This window comes from Notechis scutatus, chromosome 1 (assembly GCF_049901735.1).
Source record: "Notechis scutatus isolate UNSWTSFEM ecotype Mainland chromosome 1, rNotScu1.2, whole genome shotgun sequence".
NCBI classification, from domain to species: domain Eukaryota; kingdom Metazoa; phylum Chordata; class Lepidosauria; order Squamata; family Elapidae; genus Notechis; species Notechis scutatus.
Genome location: NC_142009.1, coordinates 109504542 through 109519581, shown reverse-complemented (window position 1 = coordinate 109519581; position 15040 = coordinate 109504542). Strand labels below are relative to the sequence as shown.

General features: G+C 41.5%; 1 protein-coding gene across 1 annotated transcript in view; it reads right to left on the bottom strand.

Annotated features, from left to right (window-relative positions):
- ASCC3 (activating signal cointegrator 1 complex subunit 3) overlaps positions 1–5737 on the bottom strand; it is a 238290-nt gene extending 232553 nt beyond the window's left edge. The window contains exon 1 of the mRNA XM_026666607.2: positions 5633–5737. The gene's annotated coding sequence lies outside the window, so the exon portion shown is untranslated. The remainder of the gene's footprint in view (positions 1–5632) is intronic.
- Positions 5738–15040: the final 9303 nt, after the last annotated feature.

Genomic DNA, 15040 nt, shown 5'->3' with positions numbered 1-15040 from the left:
GGGTTACAGAAACCTTAGATACTGATGCAGAGGAAAAGTTGTTTTAAACCACCTATTAAAATATTTAAATAAAATATGCTGGTTTGAAAATTGATTTTTGGCTATGACAGATTAACACAGCTGTCCTCCCAGCTGTAGACTGCTTATGTGAATAAATAAGTGACTCTGTTTTAAACACTTGCCTAGATGCATTCAGGGAGATTTAGACCTCTTTCTGCTGCATCCAGGTATAAGGTCCACAGGAAAACTAAGACTATATTTGAGATAGGGTGTAATAACAGAATCCTGCAAGCCTGATTGTGCTTGACCAACCCTCCTCTTATATCCCAGTGAATCAGACAGATGTTTACCTAAGCCACTTCCAAATATGTGTGTTTGTGTGACAGAGAGATAATATATATATCACACACACACACACACACACACACACAGTATCTCACAGAAGTGAGTACACCCCCCTCACATTTTGTAAATATTTAAGTATATCTTTTCATGCAACAACACTGAAGAAATGACACTTGGCTACAATGTAAAATAGTGAGTATACAGCTTGTATAAAAGTGTACTGTCCCCTCAAAATAACACAACACACAGCCATTAATGTCTAAACTGCTGGCAACAAAAGTGAATACACACCTAAGTAATAATGTCCAAATTGGGCCTAAGTATCCGTTTTCCCTCCCTGATGGCATGTGATTTGTTAGTGTTACAAGGTCTCAGAGATGAAGGGGGAGCAGGTGTGCTAAATTTGGTGTTATTGCTCTCACTCTCTCATGCTGTCACTGGAAGTTTAACATGGCACCTCATGGCAATGAATTCTCTGAGGATCTGAAAAAATGAATTGTTGCTCTGCATAAAGATGGCCTAGGCTATAATAAGACTGCGAAGACGCTGAAACTGAGCTGCAGCCCGGTGGCCAAGACCATACAGCGGTTTAACAGGACAGGTTCCACTCAGAACAGGCCTCACCATAGTCAACCAAAGAAGTTGAGTGCTTGTGCTCAGTGTCATATCCAGAGGTTGGCTTTGGGAAATAGACATATGAGTGCTGCCAACTTTGCTTCAGAGGTTAAAGGGGTGAGGGGTCAGCCTATCAGTGCTCAGACTATATGCCACATCCTGCATCAAATTGGTCTGCAGGGCTGTTGTCCCAGGAGGAAGCCTCTTCTAAAGATGATGCTCAAGAAAGCCCACAAACAGTTTGCTGCAGACAAGCAAACTTAAGGACATGGATTTCTGGAACCATGTCCTGTGGTCCGATGAGACCAAGATAAACTTATTTAGTTCAAATGGTGTCAAGTGTGTGTGGCAGCAACCAGATGAGGAGTACAAAGACAACAGTCAAGCATGGTGGTGGAAATGTCATGGTCTGGGGCTGCATGAGTGCCACCGGCACTGTGGAGCTACAGTTCATTGAGGGAACCATGAATGCCAACATATGCTGTGACATACTGAAGCAGAGCATGATACCCTCCCTTCGGAGACTGGGTCGCAGGTCAGTATTCCAACATGGTAACGACCCCAAACACACCTCCAAAACGACCACTGCCTTCACTGCCTTGCTAAAGAAGCTGAGGGTAAAGGTGATGGACTGGCCAAGCATGTCTCCAGACCCAAACACTACTGAGCATCTGTGGGGCATCCTGAAACAGAAGGTGGAGGTTTGCAAGGTTTCTAACATCCATCAGCTCCATGACGTCATCATGGAGAAGTGGAAGAAAACTCCAGTGGCAACCTGTGAAGCTCTGGTGAACTCTATGCCCAAGAGGGTTAAGGCAGTGCCGGAAAATAATGGTGGCCACACAAAATATTGACACTTTTGGGCTCCATTGGGACATTATCACTTAGGGGTATGCTCACTTTTGTTGCCAGCAGTTTAGACATTAATGGCTGTGTGTTGTGTTATTTTGAGGGGACAGCACATTTACACTGTTATACAAGCTGTATACTCACTACTTTACATTGTAGCCAAGTGTCATTTCTTCAGTATTGCCACATGAAAAGATATACTTAAATATTTACAAAATGTGAGGGGGTGTACTCACTTGTGATCTTGAGGGAAATAGGCAAAGTTCATTATATAAACAATATATATATATATAAACAATATATATAAACAATATATATATATAAACAATATATATATATATATATATATATATATATATATATATATATATATATATATATATATATATATATATAAACATATATATATAAACATATATATATATAAACAATATATATAATCCTTTCAAAAGGATTCAACTTTGCTGTTGCTCCCAAACACATCCCCACAGAAAATATGCGGAGTTGAAACCAGCCTGACCAAAACCAACCCTGATGATGCTAATAGAATCAGACCTGAAATCACCAACATCCTCTGCACTAGCAAACCACCCAAAAGCAACTTATCCAAAGAAGAACAAACTGCACTACGTAACCTGAAAGAAGACACCAGCATAATCATCCTACCAGCAGACAAGGGCAACGCGACAGTGGTTATGAACACATCTGACTACCAAACCAAGTTAACCAACCTACTCCTAGACCCCACATACAAACCCCTAAAGACAGACCCCACCACCTACCTAGAAAAAACCACCAGATCCAAAATAAAAGCCTCCCCCATCAGTGAAGAAATCCAGCAAAGAATCATACCCAGAGAGAAATCTTCCAGATGCCCTAAACTTTATGGTCTCCCCAAGATACACAAAGAAGGAACTCCACTTAGACCAATAGTCAGCTCCATAGGCTCACCTCTACAAAACCTAGCCAAATTTCTCGCCAAACAACTACAGCCCTATGCAGAATCCATCAACTCACATGTAAGAAACTCATTCCAGTTCATCGAGATCATAAAGAAACAAAACTTACAACCCAGCGACCTACTAGTGAGCTTCGATGTCATATCCCTCTTCACCCAAGTGCCAATAAAAGAAGCCTTGACAGCCATCCAAAACAAATACAACCCCCCCAGCACATCCTAGATCTGACCAATCACTGTCTATCCAATACATACTTCACCTACAACGGACAAAAATACAAACAAATAGAAGGAGCACCCATGGGATCACCCCTCTCACCTGTCATCGCAAACCTCTACATGGAACACTTTGAAACACAAGCTCTAGAAAAATATGATCACAAACCCAAACTCTGGCTCAGATACGTAGATGACACCTTCATAATCTGGCCACACGGGAAAGAAAAACTGAACAACTTCCTCACACACCTCAACAGCCTACACCCCAAAATACAATTCACCATGGAAACAGAAGCTAACAATCAACTTCCCTTCCTAGATGTCTTGGTATACAAAAAACCCAATGGCTCCCTAGGACACACCATCTACCAAAAGAAAACACATACAAACCGCTATCTACACGCACTCTCACACCACCACCCAGCACAGATCAATTCCGTAGCTGAGACACTCATCTCCAGAACAAAATGCTTAGCTGATGAACAACACCTAAAAACCGAACTAAACACTCTCACCAACGTACTAACAGCCAATGGATTTCAAAGAAAGAAGATCACCCACCTAATCCAAAAAGAAACCCCAACCAAAATCCAAGACAGAGAACAAGAGAACGGCAAAGCCCTCCTCCCATATATAAAAGGCACTACAGACAAAATCAGCAAGATCCTCCAAAAACACAACATTAAAACAGCATTCTGCACAAACAGAAAAATATCCACCATCCTAAGAAACCCTAAAGACAAAATCGAGTTAGAAAACCAAGGAGTATATGAAATCCCTTGCACTGCCTGCCTCACCACATACATTGGACAAACTAACAGAAGAATAAGTGCACGCGTTGAAGAACATAAGAACTCAATCAAAAAAGAAGAACCAACCTCTTCCCTGGTCCAACACCTCAAAGCCACAGGACATGAGATTGACTTTAAAAATACCAGAACTATCGCCAAAACTGAACACTTCAGCAGCAGAATAATCAGAGAAGCCATAGAGATAGAAAAACGCCCACACAGCATGAATAAAAGAGATGACACCTCCCGCTTACCAGCCATTTGGAAACCCGCCCTCATGAACAGACGAGTACCCAACATGATGAATGACACCAGACCCACACCCACGAGGGCCACACAAGATGCCACCACCAAACTTCCACGTAAAAATCAGACTCACACCCACACAGAAGATGAGACACGACCACAGACCAGAAGCCGCACTGCAGCTGCATCACTACCCACTTCAAACCCATCTGAGCCATACATGAAGCGAACTGACCCCCACCATGAAGATGTGGCACGACCACGAACTCAAAGCCAAACAGCAAGATCCCAGCTCACCAACTCAAATCCCCCAGCAGCTGGTACTAGCCTGAGCACGGCCAAGCCCCCACCTGAACAGAGCACGCCTCCAGCCAATCAGAACACGGCCACCCCCAACCAATCAGAACACAGCCAAGCCTCCAACCAATGAGAACACACCCCCACCCAATCGGAACGCAGCCAAGCCCCCACCCAGTCAAGTCACACCCCCACTGGCAGTTAGAAGGAAGAAGCAGCTGAAAGCTCACATCACTCTGAGAAGCACAGAGCCGAAGAAGCAAGCCTGAAGATGATGAATGAGACTTCATCGAACGCTTGCCTAGATACTTTGAATCTTACGTGGGAGAAAACCCGAATAACCAAAGATCCACATACAAATACCCGCGAGAACCTCAGAAAACACATTCATCTGCCATCATCAGGCTTCTGTATTGCGTTCGTCTGTAAGTCAGACTTTCACAGCCGTTTGACTTACAGACAAACAAAATACAGAAGCCTGATGATGGCAGATGAGATTCTGCTGAAACGTTGCTACAACTTTAAAAGCACAACTATAATGACGTGGGAAAATACCCGAACAAAGCTGAATACCATACATACATACATACGCGCAGGTTTTGGCGTGTTCGGGTCTTTTCCCATGTAAGATTGAGAGTATCTTGGCGATTTTTCGACGAGGTCCCACTCGCCATCTTCAGGCTGGTGCTTTCGGCTTCGTGCTTGTATATACACACACACACACACCACCCTCTTCTTTGCTTATATCAGTTCTTACAACTCAGCAAAATCTCTTACTCCTATTGGACATGGACACCAGCAGGCCTTGCTTCCCTATCAACATAAGCCTCACAGACACACAGGAGGCAGCTGTGATTCTTCCAACCAAGAGCAAAGTCCTTTTCTCATCAGCAGAGCATAAAACTTCCAAGACGCAAATTAGTACCAAGTCAAATTTCTTTAGAAGTGCGGGCAGCTCAGGACACCCTCCCCCTCCCACCCGTGCCCACTCCTTAAAGATGAGGCTGCGCGAGTTCAGTGTACCTTAACATCCCACAATCTTGTCTAAAATCAGGCTAGCAGCGGACTGAGCAATGGAAACGAAACTTAAGAATGCCCAACCGGGGGGGACCCAACAACAACTGGAGCTTCTTTTCTCACTGGCAACGACAGCGATGCCCTTAATGGGGGTGCCAGCACTCACAACACTTATTCGTGTGATAGGTAAAACGTGCCAAGAGGCTCGAACCATCCCTCGGTTTTGGTCATAGAGAAGATCGGAAAGCGTTGGAGACCAGGAAAGAAGGGCACCGAATGAACCCGCTCCACTTGCCTGCACAGCTTTCGCCTCGACCTACCACTCCGGCTGCTCCTCCCAAGGGCTGTACTTGCCTTCACGCTATTTCGACTCAGCCGCTTCCGGGTTTCTCTCCAAGCGCAGGCGCGGCCCAGTCCTTCCGCTGCTTTTTTGCCGGCTGAGCCGAGCGGGCGGGGCTGCCGCCCTTACTGAGCGCTCGGCAGCCCAGGGAACGCTCCCGGCGCGCGTGAACGCAACGTGGGTGGAGCGCGGCGCCGCCCCGCCCTCTTGAAGAATCTGCGACTTTCTCTTTCGTTTCCTCCCAACTTGGGAAAGGCGCACGTCATCATCGGCTGGATGAAGGCTGAGAGAGCGGCGGCTCGCTGGTTGACAGAAAGACTTCCGGTTTGCATTGGAACCGCCCCCCCCCGCTCTTACCCCGCACGTTCCTTGAGGGCTAAAATTAGCTCTCTGCCTCTATATCCAGAAGAGCAAAGAAATCAAATTCAGCCAAACTTGGAGGGTTGAATCAAACGGCAGCAATCAAAAACTTCATTCAGTGATTTGTTCCCAGCAGTTCGATGTCCATGGAGATTCTCAGTGATCAAGGTCATTCATTCATGAATGAATGAATACTTTATTGGCCAAGTGTGATAAGACACACAAGGAATTTGTCTTGGTGCATATGCTCTCGGTGTACATAAAAGAAAAAGATACACTCGTCAAGGGGTCATGGTTGTTCTCAAAGTGTTTTTTCAAGAGGCAACTGGACTTTTTGGTTTTTCTTGGAAGACGTTTCGCTTCACATCCAAGAAGCTTCTTCAGAAGAAGCTCAGAGCTGAAGAAGCTTCTTGAATGTGAAGTGAAACGTCTTCCAAGAAAAACCAGAAAATCCAGTTGCCTCTTGAGAAAGATTCCCAGTAGTTCTTATTTGGTTTGCGCTTCTATGCTTCTTTCCCTGCTAATACTTAACACTGCTAACTTGAATCAAGATTTGACTACACTCGCTTCAGCTTATCAGTGATGTTCTGAGGTTAAACCCTGTGAATCCATTTATTGAATTGGCAACTCGATTGCCTTCAGGCAAGAAGACACTCAAAGCTTAAAATCATCTGTGATTTATTTTATATGGGGCTTGCTTTGTAGACAAGGCAGTGACTTGATGGGGCTCTCAAAAGCTGCCTGACATTACAAGGTTTTACAATACAGGTAATCCTTCAGATACGACAGGTCACTTACTGTATGTTCAAAATTACAACAATGCCCTAAAATTACATATGACCCTGTTTCAAAGTTATGACATTTGCACTCCTCCTGTGGTCATTGACCCTATGACTGATCACAGGAATACTGCATCAACCCCCTTGTCTCTCTCTTACCCCATCCCACCCTTTTAGTATGCTGCAGTGCTTGGGTCAGCTTCTCACACACCCATCTCCCTCCATGTTTACCTTTTGAAGCTCTCTGGACCTCATGTTGGGAAAAGAGGACAGACCATGTGTGCCTGGGCTGCGCAGCAGCAACCTGAGCATGGCCATTTTTGTGCTGCTGCTTGTGGGAGGTGAGGGGCACATGACATGGATTTTGTAATTTGTTAACTAACATAGTTACTTTGTATTTTAATCTGATTTATTTTCTTTCTTTTAAAATGATGTTCAGGTTTATTAGCTTTGAACATTTCTAAACTGACAGACAAGCTGGAGACTAGCTCCAGATAAGAGAAAGTTTGTTAGTACAAATTGCGGTCTGGTTTATCTCTTTTGTGAACCGTTTCCCTTACAATTTATGCCCCTTCTGATGTCAGACCTCATTTTAATGAATATCCCATGATATTAGAGGATGCAACTATGTAACATGTTTGATTACATGTAACTGATTTCCTATGCAAAGGGGAGATTACTTTTATCCTATCCAATCAACTTTCCTCTTTCATTGTTTTTTGCTATGCTAACTATAAAAGAGAATGTAAACTAAGGACCTGGCTTCTCTTTTTGAATGAGAGGAATCACTTTTATCAGAATATTCTGATGAATTGTATTACAATGATCTTCCTCTTTTGGTTTATCTCATTGGATAATTAACCTTCAGCAGGGATAAAACGGCAGTTGCCAGACAAACTGCTAGTGTGTACAATGCTGCAGAAATACTTGTTGCAGAATACCTTATGCCACCACATTTGAAATTCTAGACCTAGAAAACCTTCGCCACCTTCGGTCCGATCTAAGTATAGTATATAAAATCATACATTGCAATGTCCTACCTGTCAATTAATACTTCAGCTTTAACCATAATAATACAAGAGCAAACAATGGATACAAAGTCAAGGTTAATCGCACCAAACTTGATTGCAGGAAATACGACTTCAGCAAAAGAGTGGTCAATGTCTGGAATACTCTACCTGACTCTGTGGTTTCTTCCCCAAACCCCAAAAACTTTAACCTTAGACTGTCTACTATTGACCTCACCCCTTTCCTAAGAGGTCTGTAGGGGGTGTGCATAAGTGCACCAACGTGCCTACTGTCCCTGTCCTATTGTTTCTTTTTTATTTTTCTTATATGTATCAATTTCATGTATCCATAACTATGTTTATACTTATACCTGTTATCTTATAATTGCTTGACAAAATAAATAAATAAAATAAATAAATCTGAATGCTGCAAAAAGCTTTGGCAGTGTTAGGCAGATCTCGTTAAGGTAGCAAAACAAAGTTTGTCCACAAATTGCATGGGGGCGATCGGGAAGCAGCCATCATTTTGTGGGTGGAAGAAAAAGGTGGCTGCTTCCAGGTGACCACTGGTGAGCCCGAGAACAAACTGCTTCATTTTGCTACCTTAATGAGGTCTGCGGTGATACCAAAATTTGGCTGCTGGAAATATGGCAGCTGCTTCCAGACTCTCGGCATATGGCTCTGCAATAACGCAATTCATTCTAACCATCTCGGAAAGCCTCAGAGCTCTTCAAAAGGTAAGTGAGTAGGAAGGTGTTTGGCCTAGTGGGGTTGGAATCGGGCTACGGCCTGGGGGAACTTGGGAGTGGGAAAAGGCCTGTGGGGACCCAAGGGATGGGAAGCAACAGGCTCCATTATGGTCACTAATTTGAGATATAAAGTTCTTTATGGAGTGCGTGAGGGTTAGGATTTTTTTGAAGGTCAGGACCCAAGTTAAGGAATTGTCTTGTTGATGAGGTTATGAGGCTCTGGCAATATGCTTTGAACAAATAGGCAGATGTTTAATATTAAGCTTTTAATATATAATTGTTTGACTTTGTTAGGTTTTTCTTTAAAAGAACATATGGTTATTTCTTAAAATTGTCTGCAATTCTGGAGCACTAAATAATAATATTGAAAGACTACCCAATTTACACACACACACACACACACACACACACACACACACACCACATATTTTCAACTTTGAACAATGTTCAATGAATAAAAGAACGATTAATGTATTTGAGAATGACTTAACATTCCCTGCATTTTTAGAATCCCACTGATGTTATACCAAAATGTTTAAACCAAAATTAAATGTTCATTGGCTACTTGAGGCAAAGGCTCCATTGGAGGGTGGGCCCTGGCCACTGTCTTTTGATGGATACAGTGATGTTGGAAATGTCATGAGTCTCTCAGTATTTTATCCTAATCTCTCCAGGACTCAACAGTCAATCTCCAACATTGTCTATAAATTCATAAAGCAGGCTTTGGCTGGTGTAATGGTGTATGTAGAGCATGTAGTCCCTTGGTGTTTGGACTCTCAACCCAGGGCCATGTTTTAAGAATCCCTTGATCCTTATAGGATTGAGCAAAAAATAAATACTAACATGGCTTTATATACAGTATCTCATTAGGTTAGAATAATTAAGCTTTTTGATAATGATTAAATTATCAAATATAGTGGAATAGGACTTTCTCCCATTTCCTTCCTTGAAATTGTTTTGAAACAACTCTATTTTATAAATCATAATACTATAAGTTATCCCTCTGATTCTTCCCACATGTTTACCTAATTTGATCTTGACCAGTGTCTTCTCCTTGTTTTCTTAGATGGATTTTACATAATTTGAAACTACATTTCTCACAACTTTTTTTCTTCAATTTTTACAGTTTTGAATGCCATCTTAGTCTTGATGCTCTGTTGGGTGACAGAATGCTATCCAAACTTTTGAATCTCCATAAAATTAAATTATCATAAAGCCATCATAAAATCTAACCCATAGCAGAAATATATGTAACAAAGGTAGCTGTCTTAGGAAGGGTAAAGCAAGCAAATAAATCTCATTGCCCAATTTTTTCTTTCATGGGTTACATTTATTAGAATTTAGTATCATAGTCTATTATTGCTTGACATGACTCAGTTGGCACCACTATGATTACCCTACACTTTCTCCTGTGTTTATGTGTATATATGTGTTTTTACAGTATAGATTGTTTGAAAAATACTGAAAAGGCTTGTATCTTTCTCTTAGTCTAGAATACCTGTATATAGGTAGTCCCTGGGTTACAAGTGTATCTGCCCCTCAGAAAAAGAATAAATGAGTTAAATCTTAACTCATATTCAACTATCCTACTCACAAGATTTTTGGGGTGCTTTTGAATCAATATTGGATTGATTCCTGAAATTTTCTTGGCAAGGTTTTCCAGAAGTGGTTTGCCACTGCCTCCTTGTTAGAGCTGAGAGAGAATGATTGACCCAAGGTCTCCCAACTGGCTTCTTGCTTAAAGGGGGACTAGACTCACAACCACCCAGTTTCTAAGCCAGTACTCTAACCCAGGGGTCTCCAACCTTGACAACTTTAAGCCTGGAGGACTTCAACTCCCAGAATTCCCCAGCCAACTTTGAAGTCCTCCAGGCTTAAAGTTGCCATCGTTGGAGATCTCCGCTCTAAGCCAACACGGGCTATCCCACAAGTACATTTACCTAAACTAAATTCTGAGTTAAACATTAGAAAGAAGATTGATATCTGACCAATTGCTTTAGAATCAGATTATTAGATTGCTCCTGATAAGTTTTTATTCTTAGAAGCTGTTTCAATGACACTAGCAGTGCTTCTAATCAGACACATTAGAAGTGTTAGTACTGAAATGTACAATAAATTATTGAGGGCTCAATACTATACTGCAGTTCTAGTAAAACAAGCAGAGGCACCTTTGATACAATTTATTATCCATCTGAAGAGCAAATGGCCATTTCCTTTTTCATTATTTTGTATTGTGGTAAGAACAATTTAAAATTAGCACTGATTTGCTCTTCATCCTAATAAAAAGAAGTACAGCTTTCCCTTAAACACTCCAGTGTATGCAAACTGAAAACCAATCCACCAGCTGCTGCCCACTTCTTCTGGGCAGCTTGCCTGCACTTCTAGTATAAGCTAGTGAGGATATTTTGAGCAAGATGGCAGTGTGAGTTGTTTTATAGTAAAACAAAGAAAGAAAGGAAAGAAAAAGGAAGAGAGAGAAAAAAGCTCATTTTTATCAAACTCTACTGCCATACAAACCTGGCAAGCTTTTTTTTTAAAAAAAATCCCACACAGTAAACAACAACAATAACAATAACGTGTTTACCCAATTGGGCAGTTTGGCAGGGAAGGAAAAATCCAATAGAATATAAATACAATTGGTAATAATAGTAATTAGTATATTTATTTATTAAATAGGTAATGCAGTTTATCTATTGTACAATTTATCTATTATGCAATTTATCTGGCATCTTAATTCTCCTACACAGATATTAAAATAGAAATTAAATAAAATTGCATTATGAAACATCCTTATAGTAATAAAATGGTAAAAGCAACATTTTATTCTGTTTTTAATCTGTATATACTGTCCTGAATTGTATATCAATTAAGCAGCTATATAAATTGATTAAATAAGAAATAAAACTATCAAACAATAAAAAAATGTATTTGTCTATATAAAAACACACAATTATGACCACAATTGGGTCCGGAATTTCTATTCCTAAACAAGGCAGTTGATAAGTGAGTCAGACCTGATTTTTATTATCTTTTTGCCACAGTTGTTAAGTAAATCATGTAGTCGTTAAATGAATCTATCCTTTCCCATTGACTGTTGAAAGCCACCTGGGAAGGTCACAAATGGTGATAATTGACCCTGGAATGCCACAATTGTAAATACATATTAATTGCCAAGTGCCTGGATTTTGATCATATGACTGCATGGACTGCAATGGTCATAACTGCAAAAAAGCCATAAGTCACTTTTTTTCAGTGCCACTGTAAATTCAAATGTCATGAAACAAATGGTCTGAAGCAGTGGTGGAATTCAAATAATTTAACAACTGGTTCTCTCCCCTAATGATTTCTTCCAACAGCCAGTTCACCAAACTGCTCAGAAAGTTAACAACCGGTTCTCCCAAAGTCGTGAGAACTGGCTGAATCCCACTACTGATCTGAAGTTTGGGAGTACCTGTATACAAATTGTGAGCTGCTGTTAAACAATTTGCTTGAAACTAAATAAAGAGCATTATTGGACTGTCAGTTTGGTGTACTAGTTCAAGTCACTAGAGTAGAAATCCTAGATTTGGTCAATTAAAAAAAAAAACTACCAACTTATAGTGGGCCAACATGGTAGGTTACACTCCACAACTTCAGTGAAGAGGCCTTCAATGAAGAGGATGGATTCACTGACCATATTAAGCAATAATGTGGCTTTTTTCAATTGGCTAAGCGTGTTCCATTAACCCAGCCAATGAGTTTTTAAAACAATGCTTTACTTCTCAGTGTATTATTTGAACCTTGTCTGTTGCACTTATTCTAGAAATTGAGTTAAAACAAACTAGGGTTTATTTATTTATCTGATTTGTCAATCACTTATAGGATAATAGATATAAGAATAAACATGAGTATGAATACAGGAAATAGGTACGAATAAATGGGGACAATAGGATAGGGACAGTAGGCATGGTTATGCACTTATGCACACCCCTTAATTTATTAATTATCATATAATTAACTTAGTTTAGTGTAATGTGAGAGCCCAATTAAAATTCAATAGTAGGAAACCTGGAATAGTAAGGAAACCTGGAAAGCTGCAAAGTAGATGCTTGAATCAGCATCCAATCTCTGGACCTTCCTAAGCACCACTGGCCTATGGCACTGTTGGAAGAAATATCCATCTGGTTCAGTTCCAAGCTGGGAAGAAACATGGATGTTGATTGGAAAGATGGTTTAATGGTGAAGCAGAAGCACATGTTTGTGATTCTGGTGCAGCTGAACACATTGAGTTGAGAGTGGGGGTCTTTTATACCTTCTCCTGGGCTTTGCACTTGAGCTTCCTGTTCTGGTGCAAGAACATTTATTCTATTAGCTGTTGTCAGACTCCCATGGGGCCCTGTAGGGGTCATGTTTGTCTGAACTAAGAATGGTCTAAGCTAACTTTGGACTGCTGATACAATGCTCTGCTACTAGATGGGTTAATACTATTATGTCCTGGAGGAAGAGGTGGGATTCTATCAGTTCAGACCGGTTTGGGCAAACTGGATGTTAAGTATTCATTTGGTTCATCGAATTGGTATTTTAATCGACTGGCTGGCCCCACCTACCCCTCCCCTCCTCTCTTTACGTGGCCCATTTTTAATGCAGCTAAGTGCAGGGTCCGCACAGAGGCTCTGGGAGGGGGAAAACAGGCCTTCTGGAAGTCCAGAAACGGGCCTGTTTCCGGCTTCCGGAGGGCCTCCAGAGCCCAAGGGAGGCCATTTTCACCCTCCCAGAGGCCTGGGGGAGGCCTCTGGACCCCTGGGAAGGCAAAAAATGGCCTTCCCAGAAGTTCCGGTAGGCCATGCCCACCATGGCCATGCCCACCCAGCAACTGGGCAGCGAACCAGTTGCTGGGATTTTTGACTCCCACCCCTGTCTGGAGGGTCATGTCTTAATCCCATCACCCTGGAGTTGGAGATCTTTTGTCTTATAGCAGTGATGGCTAACCTATGACACGCGTGTCACTCATGACACGCCGAGGCACTTTGACTGACACGCCTGTTGGTGTGGGGAAAACCTGCACATTTAGAGGCTGCCTGTGCTCTGCTCCAATCCCTGCTCCCTGCTTGTTGCGTGAAGGTGTGGTGTCACCGCTGCCACAAGATCTTTGCAGCAGAGAACCAGTTTTAACCACCATAAACTGAGGTTTGTCAGTTTCATTACCTCAGGAACGCTACAGGAGGAAAGGAGATCCATGAGGTTCACAGCCCTGTAAGGTGGCCTTCCGATCCCCACATCCTGCACCTGCAGCCCTGAGACCAGGGAGACGAGTTTCACAGCCCTGTGTGATCACCCCAGCCCAGTCCATCATAAACCAAATTATTGATATTTCTTGAAGTGACACACGACCCGAGGAAGGCTACACTTTTTCCCGATTTTCGACACACCAAGCTGAAAAGGTTAGCCATCACTGTCTTATAGATAGGCTGGCTTTCTTAATGGGCACCAAATATCTGCTGGGGGCAGGGAGTTGCCTTCTATCTTTATAACATGTTTATTCTTTTATCATCCAGGGAAATATAATATTCTGGCTTTTTTAATATTTCCCAAAATATTTCATTCTTCTAGCAGAGGGGTGGGTGCTAACTCTCTACATCACATGGCACTGCTGTTGCTCACTACAGCATCCTTTCACCAGACCCATCCTTGTCATCTGGACCATCTATCAATACATTACAGATAACCATTTTATTTTATTTTTTTCTGTGTCTTTGTCTTTTAAATCTCTTTTTTACTAGCAAAATGTTTTAATACCATGATAGCATGTACCAATTCTACCTAATCCTCTAGTTACGAGGATGCTGTAAGTTGAATTTTAAATATGAATCTGCACATATTTAGAGCAGTTTTGTTTTGTTTTGTTTTGTTTTTTAAGCAGAGCTGGCAAATTGTCTTGTAATTTAGCAGCAACTGCAAAACCAGAAATAGCACTGTGGCAGGGAGTGAGGATATTATTTATGAGCTTCACAACTGAAATAATACTGAAAAGCTGAAGAGATTAAAATAATGTATTAATTAGACTGAGGCTTCACTACATGGCTGTCTATAGGTGGTTTCCCAGAATATAGCAGGTAAAACAGAGATGGACAGCCTGTGTCCCTAAGAATGCCTGCAGGTTTCTGCTTCCTTTCAAAAGGGCCCAGCAAAGAATTAATTTCTGAGAGACAAGCCAAGAGTTTTGTGGCTCAAAATGGAGAGAGAAGAGAGTGTCAAATAATGAGAGATCGATAGGAAATATGTCAGAAACTGGAAAAAGGGATATGCTACGAACAGTATAGATCTCCTTCTATTTGGGGCTGTAACTTCATCCACTTTTGGTCCTTCACTTATGAATCCAAACAGGTTAACTCTAAGGGACTGCTGTCCTTAACTGAGGGTGAGAATCTGAAATCTGTCTGTGAGCTACTTCTTTTGGATTAGAGAATATCCTTAAATTTTGAATAATGT